The following is a 19,330-nucleotide window of genomic DNA, read 5'->3' on the forward strand; positions in this document are numbered from 1 at the left end:
TATTTTACTCTTTGCAGACAATTTCTAATTCCAGTACACATTTAAGTCAAAGAAACAAATCAATAATCAGCTATAATTTTTTTACTTTCCCAGTCAAACAAAACTGCTAGCCAGCTCTTCAGAAGGCCACACTTGGGAAAGCTATTCTGAGTGCATGGGCGGAAATTCACGTGATTCTTGAAATAAATATATGGTCAATGTCTTAGTCTAAAACATCTGGGCATCTCACGAGATGACCAGCACACAGGACGTGTGTATCTTGCCACTGATATACTTCCTTTCTGGCTGATATAGCTACCAAATATGACTTAGTAATTTTCTCAATTTTTAATTTTATGCTTGATGAACATTCATTATTTCCCATTGAACTGTTGTATGACATTTCACTACTGCAGAAATACTTGAATACAAAAATGTATGTTTATTAAATATGAACCTGAAACCCCTTCTTCCTGTAGAAAAGTAATGGTTGACCTGAAATTTCATTTCAACATTCTCTTTTCAGATTCCATGAAACTGTTTCACTTGTGCACTGCTTAACATACAGAAACTCAGCTTCCATACTTGGACACTTACGAAGCTTTTGACTTATTTCTTGTCAAAGCAATAAACTTGAGACTCGTATTCTTGTACCTAGTTATTGAAGAATTTTACTGCTGGATGTGGTAAGATTATTTTCTTTATTCCAGAGGTAGTGAAAATTTTATCCAGGCTATGGTATGTAGATGTAGAATCCTTGTTCAAATTGCACATAAATACTTATGAAAGGTCCTCCAAAACATAGTAGAAAATGGCAAGCATTTTCATCCAACTTCCAAACCTGCCTGTAGAATGTTAAGTGGGACTATAACTCTTTATAATTATATTTTAAAAGTAGCTTTAAAAATGCTAAAGAAAAAATGTTAGTGTTATTTACGATAGAGTTTTGAGTTTTGTCTTTGTTTTTGTAAGCATTTCACTACTTTTGTTCTCTTAAATTTCACAGGAATTATGGGAATACTTGTAGGAAATTATTAACATACACATTACACTAAATTTTTACCACAGACCATTTCCCGTCATGCTACTGCAATGGTCACCAGAAGCAGGATTTCTGTGTATTCTCTGCCAAAAGACCACTCAAAACCTGTAATGGAACAAGAATTACATGGCTTCTAACAAATAACTCTACTTCACTTTCAAAGTTAATTCTGGAAAGAGAAGAGACTAAGGTGAAGGGCAGACTGCCAAAAGTCAAACAGGTATTTGCACTCAGCTTTGTATAGAGTTCTCTTTTCTTATTCTTTATATATTACCTCTGAAAGAACAAAGATCTTAAAATTATGATTTCTCCATTTCAACACTAATTACATGGCAAATTTTATAAAAAATGTGTATGATGAAAAACATAATGGACTTTCTCAGGTGTCACATCTAACAGGCACGTATGCCAAGTAAAAGCCATGTTGCTGGTTTGCTTTTTTCCTAACCGCTCAGAACTGTAACCTTACTCAGCCTGTTTTGCAAATTTCTTTGAAGTATTACAATGCTGAAATCAAAATCCCATCGTGGCTTGTGAGGCTGGATGGCAAATGAAATTTAAAAGTCTGCCAGTCCAAAAGTGATGAACCATGAATGCCAATGAAAGCCTCTTTTTATCTGAATGTCATCAGCATTAGAAGTTAATTTATGGACTCCTTTTCCTGAAGTGCAGATATTTAATCTGAATTCACTGACAAGCTGGCAGTTTTAACGCCGAGTTGGGTATCAAAGTTCTAGACTGAGAGGCAAGAGAGCAGCTTACTTGATTGCTTACTTGATTGATCAATATTCTACTTGAGCTGAGATACATCTCCTGACTATTCTTTGCTGCTTCCTGCCCAACACTGTATCTATATAATGCAAAACCAGTTGCAGAAAGATATGGACACTCTTTTATTCAAAGATTCAAAAGCATTTTTGACTGCTGTGTCACTTGAAAAGATTTGCTTTATTTAAAAAAGAAGGGGAAAAGGACTCAAGTCATCCACTGAGTCTCAAATTTGGAAAGAAAATAACATGTGTGTGTCATATATGGTTGGGTTTTTTATAATCTTTTATGTCTTGGAAGACAGAAAGGTGAACTCAAAGCCCGCAGCTGGGTTTCAGAGAGTCAGAACTAATCTAGCCCTCATTCCGAGTAATTCCGCTAATGCTCCATCAAGGGACGAAGCATAACTGAACTGCTAGATTCCAATTTTGACTGGGCCTTAGTTTAGAATCAGAGAATCATAGAATAATTAGGCTTGGAAAGGACCTTAAGACCATCTAGTTCCAACCCCCCTGCCATGGGAAGGGACACCTTATCCTAAATCATATCGCCCAAGACTTCGTCCAACCTGGTCTTGAACACTGACAGGGATGGAGCATTCACAACCTCCCTGGGCAACCTATTCCAGTGCCTCACCACCCTAAAAGGAAAGAATCTCCTCCTTATATCCAATCTAAATTTCCCCTGTTTAAGTTTGAACCCGTTACCCCTTGTCCTATCACTACAGTCCCTAATGAAGAGTCCCTTCCCAGCATCCCTATAGGCCCCCTTCAGATACTGGAAGGCTGCTATGAGGTCTCCATGCAGCCTTCTCTTCTCCAGGCTGAACAGCCCCAGCTTTCTCAGCCTGTCTTCATACAGGGGGTGCTCCAGTCCCCTGATCATCCTCGTGGCCCTCCTCTGAACTTGTTCCAACAGTTCCATGTCCTTTTTATGTTGAGGACACCAGAACTGCCCACAATACTCCAGGTGAGGTCTCACAAGAGCAGAACAGAGGGGCAGGATCACCTCCTTCAACCTGCTGGTCACGCTCCTTTTGATGCAGCCCAGGATACGGTTGGCTTTCTGGGCTGCAAGCACACACTGCCAGCCCATGTTCATTTTCTCATCGACCAGCACACCCAAGTCCTTCTCCACAGGGCTGCTTTGAATCTCTTCTCTGCCCAATCTGTAGCTGTGCCTGGGATTGCTCCGACCCAGGTGTAAGACCTTGCACTTGGCATGGTTAAACTTCATGAGGTTGGCATCAGCCCACCTCACAAGCGTGTCAAGGTCCCTCTGGATGGCATTCCTTCCCTCCAGGGTATCAACCGAACCACACAGCTTGGTGTCATCAGCAAACTTGCTGAGGGCGCACTCAATCCCACTGTCCATGTCACCAGCAAAGATGTTGAACAAGACCGGTCCCAACACTGACCCCAGAGGGATGCCAGTTGTTACTGGTCTCCAGCTGGACATTGAGCCATTGACCACAACTCTTTGCGTGCTGCCATCCAGCCAGTTCTTTATCCACCGAGTGGTCCATCCATCAAATTGATGTCTCCCCAATTTAGAGACAAGGATATCATGTGAGACTGTGTTGAACGCTTTATGCAAGTCCAGGTAGATGACATCAGATGCTCTACCCCTGCCCATCAGTTCTGTAGCCCCATCATAGATGGGCACCAAATTGGTCAGACAGGATTTCCCCTTAGTGAAGTCATGCTGGCTGTCACCAAGCACCTTGTTGATTTTCATGTGCCTTAGCATGCCTTCCAGGAGAATCTGCTCCAAGATTTTGCCAGGCACAGAGGTGAGACTGACTGGTCTGTAATTCCCCAGGTCATCCATTTTCCCCTTCTTGAAAATGGGGGTTATATTTCCCTTTTCCCAGTCATTGGGAACTTCTCCTGACTGCCATGATTTCTCAAATATGATGGCCAGCGGCTTAGCAACTTCAGTCGCCAGCTCCTTCAGGACCCGCGGATGGTTTTCATCAGGACCCATGGACTTGTGCACATTCAGATTTTTAAGATGGTCTCAAACCAGATCCTCTCCTACAGTGGGCCCAAGGTCTTCATTCTCACAGTCTCTGCATCTGCCTTCCAAGACTTGGGTGGTTTGGTCAGAGCCATTGCCAGTGAAGACCGAGGCAAAGAAGTCATTCAGAACCTCAGCTTTCTCCAAATCCAAGGTAGCCAGTTTTCTCAAGAGCTTCCTGAGGGGTCCTAAGTTCTCCCTAGTCTGTTTTTTATTTGCTATGTACCTGTAGAATCCCTTCCTGTTATCCTTAGCATCCTTAGCCAAGTTTAATTCTAACTGAGCCTTAGCTTTCCTAACCTGATCCCTAGCTTCCCAGAGAGCATCCCTGTACTCTTCCCAGGCCACCTGTCCTTGCTTCCACTTATTATAAGCCTCTTTTTTCAATTGAATTTTCCTCAGGAGCTCCTTATCCATCCAAGGAGGTCTCCTGGCCCTCCTGTTGCACCTCCTTCTAGGTGGGATGCAACACTCCTGAGCTTGTAGCAGGTGATCCTTGAATATCAACCAAGAGTCTTGGCCCCCCCTGCCCTCTAGGGCTGTATCCCATGGAACCTTACTAAGCAGGCTCCTGAAGAGGCCAAAGTCTGCTCTTTTGAAGTCCATGGCAGTGAGCTGGCTGCACGCTCTTCTCACTGTCCTGAGGATCTCAAATTCGAGCATCTCGTGATTGCTGCACCCAAGGCTGCCCTGGAGCGTCACATTTCCAACGAGCCCTTCCCTGTTGGTGAGCACGAGGTCAAGCATGGCACCTCTCCTTGTCAGCTCCTCTATTGCAGAAGGAAGTTGTCTTCTACACAATTTAGGAACCTCCTGGATTGCTTGTGCTGGGCCGTACGGTCCTTCCAACAGATGTCAGGGTGGTTGAAGCCACCCATGAGAACAAGGGCCTGTGAGCATGAGGCTTTTCCTATCTCTCTATGGAGTGCTTCATCCGCAGGTTCTCCTTGATCAGGCGGTCTGTAACAGATCCCCACAGTAATGTCTCCCATAGCTATATTCCCTTTAACCCTGACCCACAAACTCTCTGTGGACTGCTCATCTGTCCCCAGACAGAGTTCCATACTCTCCAGCCTATCCCTAACATAAAGGGCAACTCCCCCCTCCCCGTCTGCCAGGCCTGTCTTTTCTAAAGAGCCTGTAACCTTCCATTCCAACACTCCAGTCATAGGAGCCATCCCACCATGTTTCTGTGATGCCTGTTATATCATATCCCCGTAGACATGCACACATCTCTAATTCCTTTAATTCCATCTAGTTTTCTATTTTCACATTTGACACTGTTTTTTTTATATGTCTTTTGCCTCCAGGTACTGTTCTCTACAATGGAGTCATGGTATCATTGGCAACTCAAGGTATGGTACAGTGTTTACTCCACTAAAGATTCCCTGTTCAGAGAGTGGAAAACTCTTAATCTATTGTTAAGGCAAAGTCCCTCTTCAGGATTAGCAAACAGCAGAAATATTGGCATATCGTATTTTCAATTACTTTCTTGAAAAATTAACCATCCTTACAGATTCAGAATTTAATTAACAAAATCATACTGGTGTCATGGAGGCCAGCACGCTCCTACTTTTCATTGTGTAAACTGAATGAGGTGTGGATTGCTTAAGGATGAGGGCTGAACCAGTAAATTAGACTGGGAGATATTTGAGTAAGCACCCTTCTTTTATAGTAAATTATGTCATGTATTAGAGTAATAGCAAAATTTTGTACTGTTGTTAAAGCAGATAGGAAACCTATGGTTATGTCATCACTCAGCTGAGACCAATGACTCTTACTGTGTAAGCAGCCTGCAGGAAAGCAGGACACAAACATAAATATAAACAGTAGAATAATGAGTAGAAAAAAGAAACATTACAAACAACTGGTTGGTGGGGTTAGGGTTATATTCACAAGTATTAAGAAAAGCAGATAAAGATAACTTTGTCAGGAGGGCTAACAATTTCAAATGACTTTTTTTTTTTTTTCCACTCAAAGCCTGCCATATGTGCAGCTAACTTTCCAAAATACCTTTGCTATGAGTCTACCCATTTCCAAATGAATCAATACAAACTGGGAATCCGTTGGTCTAGTTTATTTATCTATTGTAATAAGCATGCTTGATTGCCAGGACCTGCCATTCGAGAGGCCAAATCAAAAATATTAACTTCTTTCAAAGATGCAGCAACTTAGGCAATAGAAGAATGCAAATAAATCAATTCTGCATGCTTAAACCCATCTCCCTTTCATGCAAGCCTGGTGATCGAAAATGATTTTTTTTCCACCCTGCCTTATCATTCTGAGGTATGAAAAAGAGATTTTGTCACAGTAATGTAGCACAGGAAAAGAGAGCTTGTTATAAACTGATTAGAGTTTAGACTGAAAGGCAGGTTTTCATTAGTTTTGTTAGATTGGGCATCATGGAGTAATTACCACAAAAAAGCTTCTGAAAGAGAAGGTGGGCCCAATGTGTGGTGCATGAAAGTATAAAGGAAAGACCTAATGAGCAAAAAAGAAAAAAAGATCTTCCCTTATACAAAGCTAGAGCTACACCAATACAAAATGTTAAACTTCTCTGTTAAAGCACTCAGGAAAAGGTACACATCCTATTTGAGAAACACTTTCTTTTAGTTGCTTCTTGCTGCAGTTAGCTATTCAATGTTTGTTTCTCAAAAATATCTAGGGATATACATCTATCTTTCCATCTGCAATTATTCAGGCATTAGTGGCAGGAATACAAGTTAGACTGGTGACCAGGTGGTTTGCTTAAAGTCAGAATCACAGTACATACGGCTAAACCTAGCCTTAGTGAAACTTCATGTATTTACTTACTTCCACAGAGATTAACCCATTGTAATCTGCATGAAGGTAAAGAATCTGTTACAGACTTTATTCCTTTCCACAGCAAGAGACAGGACAAAAGATCCTTTTTTCAAACATTCAGAAGAAAACTTCAAAAAATTTGCTTACTCAGAAATATTAGAGAATTCTCTAAAGGACAAATTGTTCATAAAAGGAACAGTTCTCTATAAAATAGATTAAAGGCTGTAATGATGGTATCATTAATTCTCTTACAATTCAATCTCATCTTTATTGAAAGCGGTGACCCTCTCCACTCTATTATGCTTTAGAGCCTGATTTATGAAATAATCCCAAGACATTAATGTTGTCACAGGCAGCGTCTGTAATATTTCAGGCGGTTTACAGCACTGCTCTAACAATGGATTACATTTTGTTTGAACTCCATTGCACTTTATTCTTCATTGTGCAATACTTGCTTCAGAAAGCACTGAGCTATACATACATGGTTTCAGTCACAATACTTCATGAATTCCTTTCCTCCACACTTTATCCTCCTGCCCTAGTCCCCAGTGGTCTCCATTTAGTCTTCCCTTGGTCTCCTTTCTACACACACACGTTTTGTCTTGCTGCATATCTGGAACAGCCTTCATATTCACATATACCAGATGCCTTTCTCCACATTGTTTAGCAAATCTCCCCATCTTCTTCTCTCATCATTAATAATCCTCTTCTGCTCCTTTTCAAGTGTGGTCCTGTGTATGTAGATATACACATACACACAGGTAATATTTTTTCCTCTCATATTTACACTGAAATTTCTTGCAGATATGGTTGACTGAGAGAATAAATATTTTAATGGATACATCTTTTGAGAGGGGCCAGATAAATTGCGTTCTGCGCCTCACTCAGCCTTATTATTCACTCTTCCCTCCTCTGTGATGCTTATATTTTTTCTCTGCTTAACCAATCTCAATGGCTCTTCATAATAGTGCTCTCTTTTACATGCCATTAATAGTGCTGTTATTACAGAATTTTATCCATCAGAGCCCTGATCTCAGTTTTGGCCTACAGACTAGGATGACAGTGCTGGATTTCACTGCAGACTTTCAAACTGAATATCATATGATGAATGGCAAGAAATTTTCTACTCCACCAAAATAACTGAATTACCATCTAACATTTTATCATGATTCACCTTAAATACCTGAAATATTAAAGTGTAGTAGAGATAAAAGCTCACAACAGTTACAAGGATGCTCTCAATTATACTTTGTGCTATAAAGTATAATTGTAGCACAATTACAGACCCCATGGTATGCCCTAAATATTCCTTCTAATTTTCTTCACACTTCTCTTTCCCTGTCTTTTAACCTGTGCCTGTCTTACTGAAAACTATACAGTGTCACAATGTACTGACCTGCACCAAAGTTCTCCAAAACAGAGCTATGCTGAAGAAAATTATTTTCTCAGTCTAGAGTAAGCAGGTCTGTAGTACATGTATGTAGCTGACAGAGCTGTATGCTGGATATTTCACTTTGGTTAGGCTGCAGTCTGAATCCTTTATAATAGAAGTTTATATAGTCAATAAATCAGGCAACTTTGTAACTTCATAAATTTTCTCCTTTTTTATATTTTTTTATTTTTTTTAAGTATACTTGCCAAAGCTGTTTTTTTTTGTTTGTTTGTTGTTTATTTTTACTTTTGCCTCAAGACCTCAGTTCAGGTGTGGGTATTTTTGTGTGACTCAAATACCCAAACAGGTCACAATGTTAAAAAATCTTTTCACTTTTTTCCAGGAAGAGCATGAATTTTAATTAACAACAACACTTTTGCTCAACACCATGCCTTTTGCCTAATGAGTTAAGAGCTTTACGCAACTTATGTCTCAAATTACTCTTATAGATTAGAGAAACAATATTATATTCATGTACTTTGGTTCATCTAAACCGAAGTTTGTGAAAGACAGGATCTTGACCTTGAATTTCTTAAGCAAGGTTTTAGGTCATCACTGTACACCACAGAGTAATTGCCACTAGCTTTTGCATTCAATGAGGACTAAATAGGACAGAATAGTGCCCGTTACAAAGAGCAGTCATGCATTTGTCTATTTTCATCATCCTCTCAATTAACATCACGGTATTTGTAAGGCAAAAAAAATGGAACTGTACTAGAAAGACATATCATTAACAGACTAAGATCCTGCTTCTCATTAATATTATACTTTGCAAAAATCTTTTCAAAAGACATTCTAATATAATCAGTGCAAATGATCATACAACATGGTCTTTCAATTTTCTGGACAAAATTAAGAGCAAAATTGTTACTCTTCTATTGCAAGTTTGTATGACACAATCACTGTACTGATTGCCACAGACAGCCTGCTTCTTCCTACTACTGCAGAATCAAATTCTTCAAAGGTTTTAGGAAGAATTTAACCCCAATAGATCCTGCCATCACACTTCACTTTTTCATGGTTTGTTATTTCTACTGTGGTTGACACTTTGAAAGCAGAAGTCAGGGCCCTATTAAGACAGGTTACCAAAAGCTAGAGGAAACTGAATTCATACCACCATCACCATTACATGCAGTGACTGTACTCACCTCTCACTGCTTATTGTTTAAGTCAAACCTTGACCCAGAAGCACAAAAAAGGAAATTTAACTGCCTTATTTATTCCCTGCTGATGAAAAAGAAAGCCCTGCCCTCTATTTACAGTGCCATAAATCTAATATCCATTACAAAGACTATTTTGCAAAACATAGGCCCTGAAATTTAGGCCAGGATTTATCATTCCAGGCAGAACTACTCACTGCCATGAACACCATGTCTGAGAAACAGACTATGTCCACTTGAATACTAAAAATAAAAGGAAAAAGGCCTCAATCTCTACATCAAAGTGTCTATGTCTGTAGAACTTGCCCTAGGGTGTGAAGAATAGGAATATAGCTCTGTACAAGGTTTTTATTTCACTTCAGTATAATAAATATTTTATTATCCATAGTCATATGACTATCTACCACTCCTTATTCACAACACTGCCATCGGGACACCAGAGAAGGCTGATCATCTGGGCCTTCACCTTTCTTAGGCAAAATAAAGGTTAGAAAGTGACAGAGAATTGGCAAACCAAGGCTCCATAGCAATAGGCAGGCTGAGGAGCTCAGATGGTGGGCCAGCATTAGGGCAGAAGAGTAGGATCCATCCTCACATGGGTAAGAGGCAGGGTCGGGTAGTATAATGAACAGGATGACGTGGATATAACCAGATTTTTTTGTAACCTTCAAAACTCCAGTTTCAGGGAATGAAAATATTTAAAGAATTCACTCTGAACTCTGAGGAAAAGAAAACAAAACAGATTACTCTGTGAAAGTAGACTGCAAGAAGCCTAATTGTGGGGTGAAACAAAAGGGGTCAGTTGGAAAGACAGGTGGAAGGCTCAAAGTTTCCCTTCTGTTTCCTTTCCCTAAAATCTTCTAATTGAGATCCTTATACAGTGCTTCCCCTGTAAAGCTTGAGAACCCCGTACTGCTTTGGGTCTAAAAACCAGGTATGCACTAGAAGAAGAGAAATGGAAGAAAAAAGGAGTGGTCAAGACAAAATAGAAGGAGGGAAGAGTCAAATTAAATAACGTTCTGCTTGTTCTCTTATTCCACTTGAAAAATCAGCCTCTTTCTTTTTACAGCTGTGTAATGTATGTCACATAGATGCAAAGTTTGGATGCAAATTTCATAAAACTGAAAATAGATGCCTTCTATTTACAGAACTAGCATTCCAATTAAGCAATAGTTATTGTCATTAGTTTGATATCAGTTCTCTGTGATTAAACAGATTCTTGATTAAGCATGCCCTGATCAAATGGATTGCACTGTACAAGTGTTTTAATATTATGCATCAATAGGTGGTTTGAATTGCCCAATTGAACAATTCCTAAACTAAAAAAAAAATAAAAATAAAAGGAAGAACAAATGAAAACTACATGAGAAACAATGGAAAGATTATTACAGCTTGATGTCATTTCCTTTGAAGAAGAGCGAATTGGAAAAGCTTAGCTGATCAAGAGGTACATCTGTGCAAGATTTACAATATACAAAATAATGTCCTGACAGTGGCAGTATTGGCAGATAGTACTAACAAATCAGTACTTAACATGCTAATCTATTAGACATATTACTTACAACTCTCAACATTTTTCAAGCATGAAAGATTTGAAAAGGCTCTGGACAAGAAAATCTCTATCATTTTATAAAGATATTATGATTTTATTATTATGTCAATGTGAGATGTCTTCTCTCTCACTTCCATACGCTTCATCATAATATTTTCCTCTTCTTTTCTCTGCTGACATTGATTATTTTAATTTACTGTCACAGCCAGAGCACTTGGAAGACCAATAGTATTTTTTATTCCTTATTATAGTACAGAGATAAACATACTTGAACCCATCCCCTCTGACAGTCACTGTATGAGGAAAATAGATTTTTCACCTGATGCACTGATTGTAGCCTGGGTTTCATAAACCAGCAAGAAATTTAATGACCTTTCAGCTATCTTTCATTGCAGAAGAAACCAACAAATCCTTAAATCTCCAGCAGAGCATTAATGAACAGTAATGTTAATTTAAGATAATACAGCATACAATAAAAGGTAATACAGAGAAGAATCCTTATTAGATTGACTAAATGGAAGGGTATAAACTCATGCTGTGTATATTTTAATTTCTAAATTTTGAGCTACATCTCAATTCTCTATTGCAATATAAAAGGCATTGCTGTAGCATTACAAATACTGATATTTTAAAACCATCATTCACATTTAATTGGTGTAATCATTCTGTAGTCACCCCCAACCTGATTAAAGGTTATTCAGTACTCTAGCCATTCTCAGCAATTAAGATCCTTCAGTTTGGCATGGATCATGTGCCATTGCTGTACCATCATTATGCTGTATTTCACCACTGTACCAAGTAAACAATTTGACATCTAGTCAGCAATTCTACTAAAAGAGCTTTGCTCATTGTCTCCAACCTCACTGTGAGACAGCAATGCTATTAGACTGCTATTTATATTCCTAAACTAACAGAACTACCTCAGTGACCTGTTGATCTGGTCTCTACAGAAGGAAAATTCTCCATGTCATGCCCTGGATCCTGTATCTCATGGGCCAGATTTTCTTCCACTTACACCGGCCTTTCCTCATCATAGTTGCAGACTTTCTTGGAGGTATAGTGGTGTAACTCACAAATATGTAAGGAAAGACTCAAAAATATTTCAAATAAAAATTTCAGACCATTAGCCTTTGGAAAAAAAAAAATATATGCTTGAACTTCAGCTTTGAATCCCAGTTCTTGAAACAAGAGAATGTTTTCAATTCCTATGATAGCAAAAGAAGAGAATGCTGACTAAACCTATTAGCTTTTCTGTGTGCTTATTTCACTTTCACTTTTTTATGTACAATAAATAAAAAATGAACTGACAATTCTAGAGTACGAAGACACCATATCATTGTCACTGTGTTCTTACAAATCTGATCCACTCATGCTGCTTAAGCTGCTGAAGCCTTTGAAGTTGGGAAATACTACCACGAACTTCTAGCACTGGTAATTAAGACATAGTGTAGCAAATCAAAGGAGACGTGCTACCTAGCATCTACAGTTCCTTCCTAAAAAAATGCAAGCTGGAAGTCATGATAATAAATCAATTGGTTCTGCCTTTCAGTAGAAAAAAACCCTGTAACTTGTTATATAATAACTCAATCCCATCTCACATCCAAGATCAATTCCTCTTTCTCTTCATGCTTTATGATCTCTGAATTTCTTTTTCTTAAGACTAATTTTTCTTATAGAAAGGGAGTGGAATACTGTGGGGTTTGGAAAAAAAAAAGTCTCTCGCCATTTGTCTTCTCAGCAGGGAGAGCAGAAACATTTCCTTTCCCCTCTCCCCTTACTACCACATTTTTCTTCTTCAAGCTGTTGTTTTCCTATAAATTTAAGCAGGCTGAGCTTCTGAGGCTGAGCAGAGCTAAAAGCTGAGCTAGCAAAATATAGTATATAATGGTTTATTAGCACAACAGGGTTAAGTAACATGTATGAGCCTTAGGGAGTGTCATGTTCTGGGTAGTAGACTGACTCCCTTCACATTTCATAATGTATTAAAAATATAAACTATACAACATTTCCATAAAAATAAATTTATATGTGTCCTAATTGGAAAACTCACTGCCATATTAATTTGCTTACTACAGTAAACCATCTCATAATGCACAGATTGTGGCTGAGGTTAAATCATGTGTTTCATTAAAATATTTCTCTTTTTACTCTTCTATTATATCTTATAGTTTAGTTTTTGCTTCAAAATGGGTAGCAGGATAAGGAGTTATTAAAAATACATATACACCTAGAGGGCACTGAGCAGTTTGTTTGATTCTAAGAAGGAAAAAAAAATAAAACCTTCTGCATAGTGATAAAGCTGTTTAACATTTTCAGACCTGTGGGCTTTTACTTGGCCTTTCCTGGCTAAGTTTACATCATTGAACTAAAGTTTTGTATTACTTCCTAGAACTGTGTGCTTCTTCAGCTACTCTAGGTCTATGCTGGATTTGTGGGTGTCTAGCCCAGCCCACCGATCCAGACGAACCTAACTGCACCTGTGCAGATTAGCATGTGTTGGTCATTTCCTTCTTCTTTACCTCTTTGTATTAGTGGCAAAGCCTCAGAGAGCAGATCTAAAAGGAATTACACAAACTTTGACCATCTATAATCATACATGTAAAAAGCAGATCTCATTAGATCTCATGCGCTTACATCCTGCTCATTGCCTTGGACTCCTTCTCACATGTATGGGTGCATTACTATAAAGCTTGTTAGATTTTTCCTGTGAAAGCACTCCAGAACAAGCTTCAAACTCCTGCTGGTACTCACAGGTGCTATGTGAATAGTGCTGAACGTGATACTGCTATCACCGCCTTGATGTTCACTTCCTGCATGATCCTGCACAATGCTACATAAATTATTTTCCACACCCAGGAAATCTTTTTTATTGAAATCATAAGACACTCAGGGCAGAACATGTTTACCATTATAATTTCTACAGCGTATTTTGTAATAGGACCTGACTTAAAAGTTTTAAACATCTCTCCCAAAATGCAGTGCATTTTCTCAGTCTTCCACCACAAAATCTGGCTTGCCATCATATACCATAAACGTTCCTATTTTTAAGTTATTTTTCCATAATACCTGAATTTAAATACTTCCAAAATGAAAAAACATCAGCATTTTCTCTTGACATCTGAACTGTGATAAGTACACAAGGCTACACAACTTTCAGTGTCTGAATGTTTCCTTATGTTTTGCATGAGTAATGCACAGAAGAGCTACTACACAAGACACCCTTCAGTTTTGGATTTAACTATATCTTCTTTCTCCTATCAGCTATTTTTAACTTATTAATATCCACATAATCTCTGACTACGTGTATTTCATATGAATGTATTCCATGAATTTCCTTATTGTGGCTGTATGCCATTATCTTTTAATTACTCACTGGACTGTATGTTTGAATAAGGTTTTCTTCACTGGTGACTGAGAAAGACTGGTCTCTTTGGCTGAATTCCTCTGATGAAGAGCTTGTGTTGAGGGGGTATATCAAATTCAATATGGGATTTAAATTTTCTCTACATGAGATGTTCTGATACAGAAATAAACATGCTACATAATCCTACCATGACTATGAAATACATATGTTCAAAGGGCCTTCAGGCTTGTCACTTAAATTTGGTAAAGAACTTAGATACCACTTAAAAACATTTTATAAGGTCATGCTTCTCCTCATACGTCACAGAAAGGACACATAGGTATATTTCAAAACCTTGAGAATGCTTCTTTTTTGTAAAGAGAAATGCTTTGCAATACAAAACATTATTAGGGCCAGTTTGTGGTAAGATGGGAACATTGGTCAGATCTCTTCCTTTCTGATTTTCAGCCACGGTGGAGTAGATCCAAACCTAAAATCACCATGACATCATTTTATGTCATGTTTGAATGAATTGCTCCAGTTACCAGCCTGATTTACTCACAGCTTGGTTGAAACTGAGTGCTTATTGTTTTTGATACTCACTTGTAAGACTTTCAAAAATGAAATGCCATTTTCCTGATTTTCACAAGCACATTTGTAATGTACAAGCTTTAAATATGCAATAAGATACCAAATTGCTGAAAACAGATGCCTGTGTTTTCAAGTAATCTACTTCTGTCCCACATCTTTCTGTTCAAAGATATTGTTACAGAGTAAACATGTAAACTGTATGTTTAGAATATGTCACAGATAATAGAGCCCCAGCATTCTGAAACAAAATTCAGCAGAGGAAGAGAAAAATCCATAGAGAACTTGTTATAAGGAAAAAACCCAGTGAAAGCCATGTAGGTCTCTGGAAGATAATACTCAGTTGCAACACACCTTGAGAGTTGACAGCACTTGTAAATAAAAAAAAAATCAAGGCTACTAACAAGAGGAAAGAGAAACAAGAAAGGCTAAATCATCCTAAAAGTCTCACAAAAGAGGTAAGGGTCCTTCTAAAATTATGCTTAATATATAATAATGAAAAAAAAATCTAATTTTTTACTGAAACAATTTCTGCCACCTTGAACAAAAAAGGAACTTTAAAAAAAAAAAAAACAAAACAAACCGTAAAAAACCCAATGCAAACAAAAAAACCCAACTAAAAATGTGCCTTGCCCTCCCCCCACCCTCCCTATGGAAGAATGAAAAAAAAAACAAAACAAAGTTGATCAGAACTTGGGAGGGGTGGGGGGGGGGGGGGGTGGGGGAAGAGAGAGAGAAAAGTCAAAATCTGTTCACAGATTGCAACAATGGTCTTGTGGGAACATGTGCATGTGCTTAAACATTATGCTTCCTTCCTCTCTGGTTGTGAGCAGAGTTATGAGTACGCTGAGGCATTTGCAAAATCAGATTCTAAAATTAGAATGCATCTAACTAAAATCCTGTTCTGTGCCTAGTCAGTTAATATCCTCCCAGTCACAATTTCACCTTCACATATGTTAGGGAGCTAATTTTTTAAACAAAGAGACTCTCTGTCTAAAATGAAAAAGAAAAGACCATCCTCAAGATTTTCTGATCCCCTGAAGGGCTTATACCTCTTCCCCTCCATTTTTATACACAAGGAAACAGTTTTAACAAATATTCATATTTTCCAATTAACCCACCAAAATCCTTGCAAAATCACAAGTCAGGATATGCATTTCTTTCAAGGAAGTGACATGACAGATGTTAAATCTGACAAGACCCATTTTTCCCTACAAGAAAATATTCATAAACATTTCCTGTCCCAATGATTCATTACAATTTCATCTTCAAATATATTTTTCTTTACACCTAAGGATGTCAGAGATGTTATACGGTCTTGGGTTTAAATTTAAAATGCATAAAGACAAGGAAGGAAAGAACATCTTTTTTAGGCAAAACAATTAAAAAAAAAAACTTTCAATGCAAAGTAGACCACTGACTACCTGCACAGGCTTCACTTTGTGCTTGAAGGGCTGAAAACACATGAAGTAAATAGAGTAAAAGCATGCCACTACTACCAAAATATCAAACACATGAATGCATAAAAACTCCAAGCTTTGACACACACACAAAAAAAGAACCGTTGTATGTAAAAACCTCCTCTTTCTTCCTCTGCAGCTCCACCTTGGATCTCAAATATCCCTGCCTCTAGAAGCACTGAGAGCCATGCACTCTTGAGAACTGTCTCCAGAGCTACAGAAAGTCCCTCAGTTTTGTCTGTGTACAGGAGTTGAATACCTGTAAGCTCAGCATCATAGAAATGATCCTATTTGAGTCTTAAATCACACAATCTTTTTAAAATGCTAGTAGTTTTGTGGAGACGGGCTTTGTCTAAATTCATAAGGATGCTTACATGTTGAAGAGAGTAAGACTTAAGTGTGCCGAGTTGTTTCCTAAATAAGGCTAAATAAGAAAGTTTTTTACATGCACCCCAAATCTGACCACTAGTCAGAAGCAGGAAGAAATCCTTCTCAACAGAAACAAATAAACAGAACAACAGATTTAAAAAAAATGATCTTTTCTACACTGAATATTGATGTGGCCGTGTTCAGGACGTACAAACATGAGCAAGAGCCTTTAAATGGCTTCCTAGATGCACAGGAGAAACTAGTAGCCAATGAAACAAATGAAAGGTAATCAGAAAAAAGATTTAAGTCTGCAGAAGATATAGAAGACCGGGGCGGGGGGGGGAATAGTCTCTGGGGCTTAGAGAGGAGGTTTCTGGGTAAGGACAATTCAAAGACTTTGGAGGTTTTTTATTTTGGAAAAAAGAGCTTGTTTGTAAGATGAGTCTGTGAAGATCCCACTGCTCTACTAATTAGTGTTCTGCTAATTAAATTGCCACATTAGTAAGGCAGATGTTGTATGTGTTAGCAGGATTAAAAGACACCTATGCCAGTGGGCTTTTTTTTATAGTTTGCCAAGGTTGGAGCTTCTACTGATTAAATGCTTCAAACATCCCTGGTAAATACTTCACTCTAGTGAACTATCACTTTCTCTCAATGTCACAAAGGCAATAAGCAGAAGCTTATGTCTGAAAAAATATATGTGTTTTGGTACGAATCTAATACTGCAAGGTTACATTATGTTACTGAAAATTACTGTCTTCAACCCAAAATTAACTATGCTGTGTCAGTGCCTTAAGGATGTGTAACATACTCCTTGAAAGACATAACAGCAACAACAAACCATCTCTGGACTATGCTTGCAGGAACACATCCATATTTCTCATACAGTCGCTTTCAGACACAGTTACTAATAGAGACCACCCTGTTGTGGTTGGCAGGAGCTTCAAATGCTCTGACTTCTGGGACCTTTCCTTACATCAATGGATAAATATAGTGATATCTAAGTAGTACTATATAATCTTTCAGTTCATTGTGTTGTCTCTTTGAAGAAATATTGTGCATTCTGACCCTACTCTTCCAAGTCCTTTTTTGCTCCCAGCCTAGATGATCTTTAAAGTTAACTTTTCGTCCAGTATTACAGTGGTCTCATGAAGAACAGTTCAAGTTTTTGCGACTACAGTGACTTTATATAAAAACCAAACGCCAAGCTGTTTGCTAACATAATTAATGTTCCGCAACATTATTTTAAGCCTTCACCTATGAGAAAGCAGGTACTCTGATAAAACACTCCTAACTCAGGCAGGGATTTTAAGCTACTCCAGGTGGAAGGAAGGTTTTAGCTTTCTGAATGACCTCTGTGGGATCCAACCTACATAATGAAACTAACATGCTGCAACATACTTCAGAAGTTCTTCTGGATCAGATACCGTTTAATATGGCATTTTGGTGCACTTTTAGAAGGGTGATGAAACTAGAATAGATAGTTTATGAAACGAACCTGCAGATCATTTATTACTGGCCTGTATTTACTGATGCAGCAACAAACCCATCTAGTTAGGGTCTTATTCCTTAATTAGTTAATTTTACATTTTTGTCTAAAGTGAAATCAACTATATGTACTGCATAAGGCATAAATCAGTCTCTCAATATTATATAATCAAGTAACTTACTGGGCAGTATTTATTGTTGAGGCCAATTGATATATATTTCATTCATGTGCCAGAATTGTCAGTGTGAAATTGTGACAACAGCTGTCTATAAGTGAAGGATTATGACCTCCTCACAGTGATTACATGCTAAAAATTTATTGTGTTAGTGTCCACCCCAGCACTGTAGCATTGTCATTACTTGAAGCAGAGAGCGTGGGTAGGTATGGGCAAAATGCATGTAAGAACGAAGAGATTACAAGCCACACAAATCAATGCTTGTTATTGCTAAGTCATAAAAAATGGTTTCTAGCTAACAAATACCAAAAGAAAGAAACAAACAAGTTTAATTTAATTACCAGTGTATCTATTTCACACACTGTAGTAACTGGACAAAGATAAATTGTGAAACTAACATATTGAGATGCTAGTACAGCCATATCTTTCAAAGCCCTTAGTTTACCAATCATTAAAAAAAATATCCCAGTCCTTTTCTATGCCATAAGTAATATAGTAAATCTTGTTCCTTTCAATGTTACAGCATCTTTCTTCTTGGTGCTAATTCTTGCCAGCATTTCCTGTATGAAATATTGATCTCTGCTTCTTAAAAATGAGTTTTCTTTGTATCCTTTCTTACTCAGTGTACTTTACATTTGTATACTTGATATTGCACATTCTTTTTCTGGGGAAAGCTCTGCTCTGCCCCTTTCTTTCAGCAGAATTCTTTTCACACTTCGAGTAGCACTGCACTGTGCTAATTTGGGAGCTGGGAGAAGACGACACACAACCAACCCCAAAAAAACAACACTCAAACCAAAATCTGTTTGGTTTATTGTATATTTTTTGTTACACTCAAAAGCATTAACTGGAAGCCTGAAGGTCAGATCAAGCATTGAACTACCTATGACTTAATCATATCCTTTCCCAGAGGCTACCATCATAGTAAGCTACACAGGAACTTCAAAGAAGCTTCACGTATTTGTGCTATGATCAAAAGCCTAATTTGCAAACTCACTTGTCACGAGGCAGTATAGCGAATATGGGAAAAATCTAATTCTTGGGCCACAATTCAACACAGGATATAAGCACACTCCTAACAAAAGTATGTAAATACAGCTCTTCACTTTTTACATATTTTTTAATTACTTTAGGCATATGCTTCAGTAA

The 19,330-nt window shown here is 38.0% G+C and overlaps 1 long non-coding RNA gene across 1 annotated transcript; it reads left to right on the forward strand.

The window, feature by feature from the left end:
* Nucleotides 1-520: 520 nt before the first annotated feature.
* LOC133268228 (uncharacterized) lies at nt 521-16,538 on the forward strand. The gene is made up of 3 exons (XR_009743014.1): nt 521-665; nt 1,048-1,241; nt 16,288-16,538. It is a non-coding gene; the product is annotated as an uncharacterized LOC133268228 (long non-coding RNA).
* Nucleotides 16,539-19,330: the final 2,792 nt, after the last annotated feature.

This window comes from Pezoporus flaviventris, unplaced genomic scaffold (assembly GCF_033815535.1).
Source record: "Pezoporus flaviventris isolate CSIRO_AGI_PZ_B2104156 unplaced genomic scaffold, CSIRO_AGI_Pfla_v1 ptg000013l, whole genome shotgun sequence".
NCBI lineage: Eukaryota > Metazoa > Chordata > Aves > Psittaciformes > Psittacidae > Pezoporus > Pezoporus flaviventris.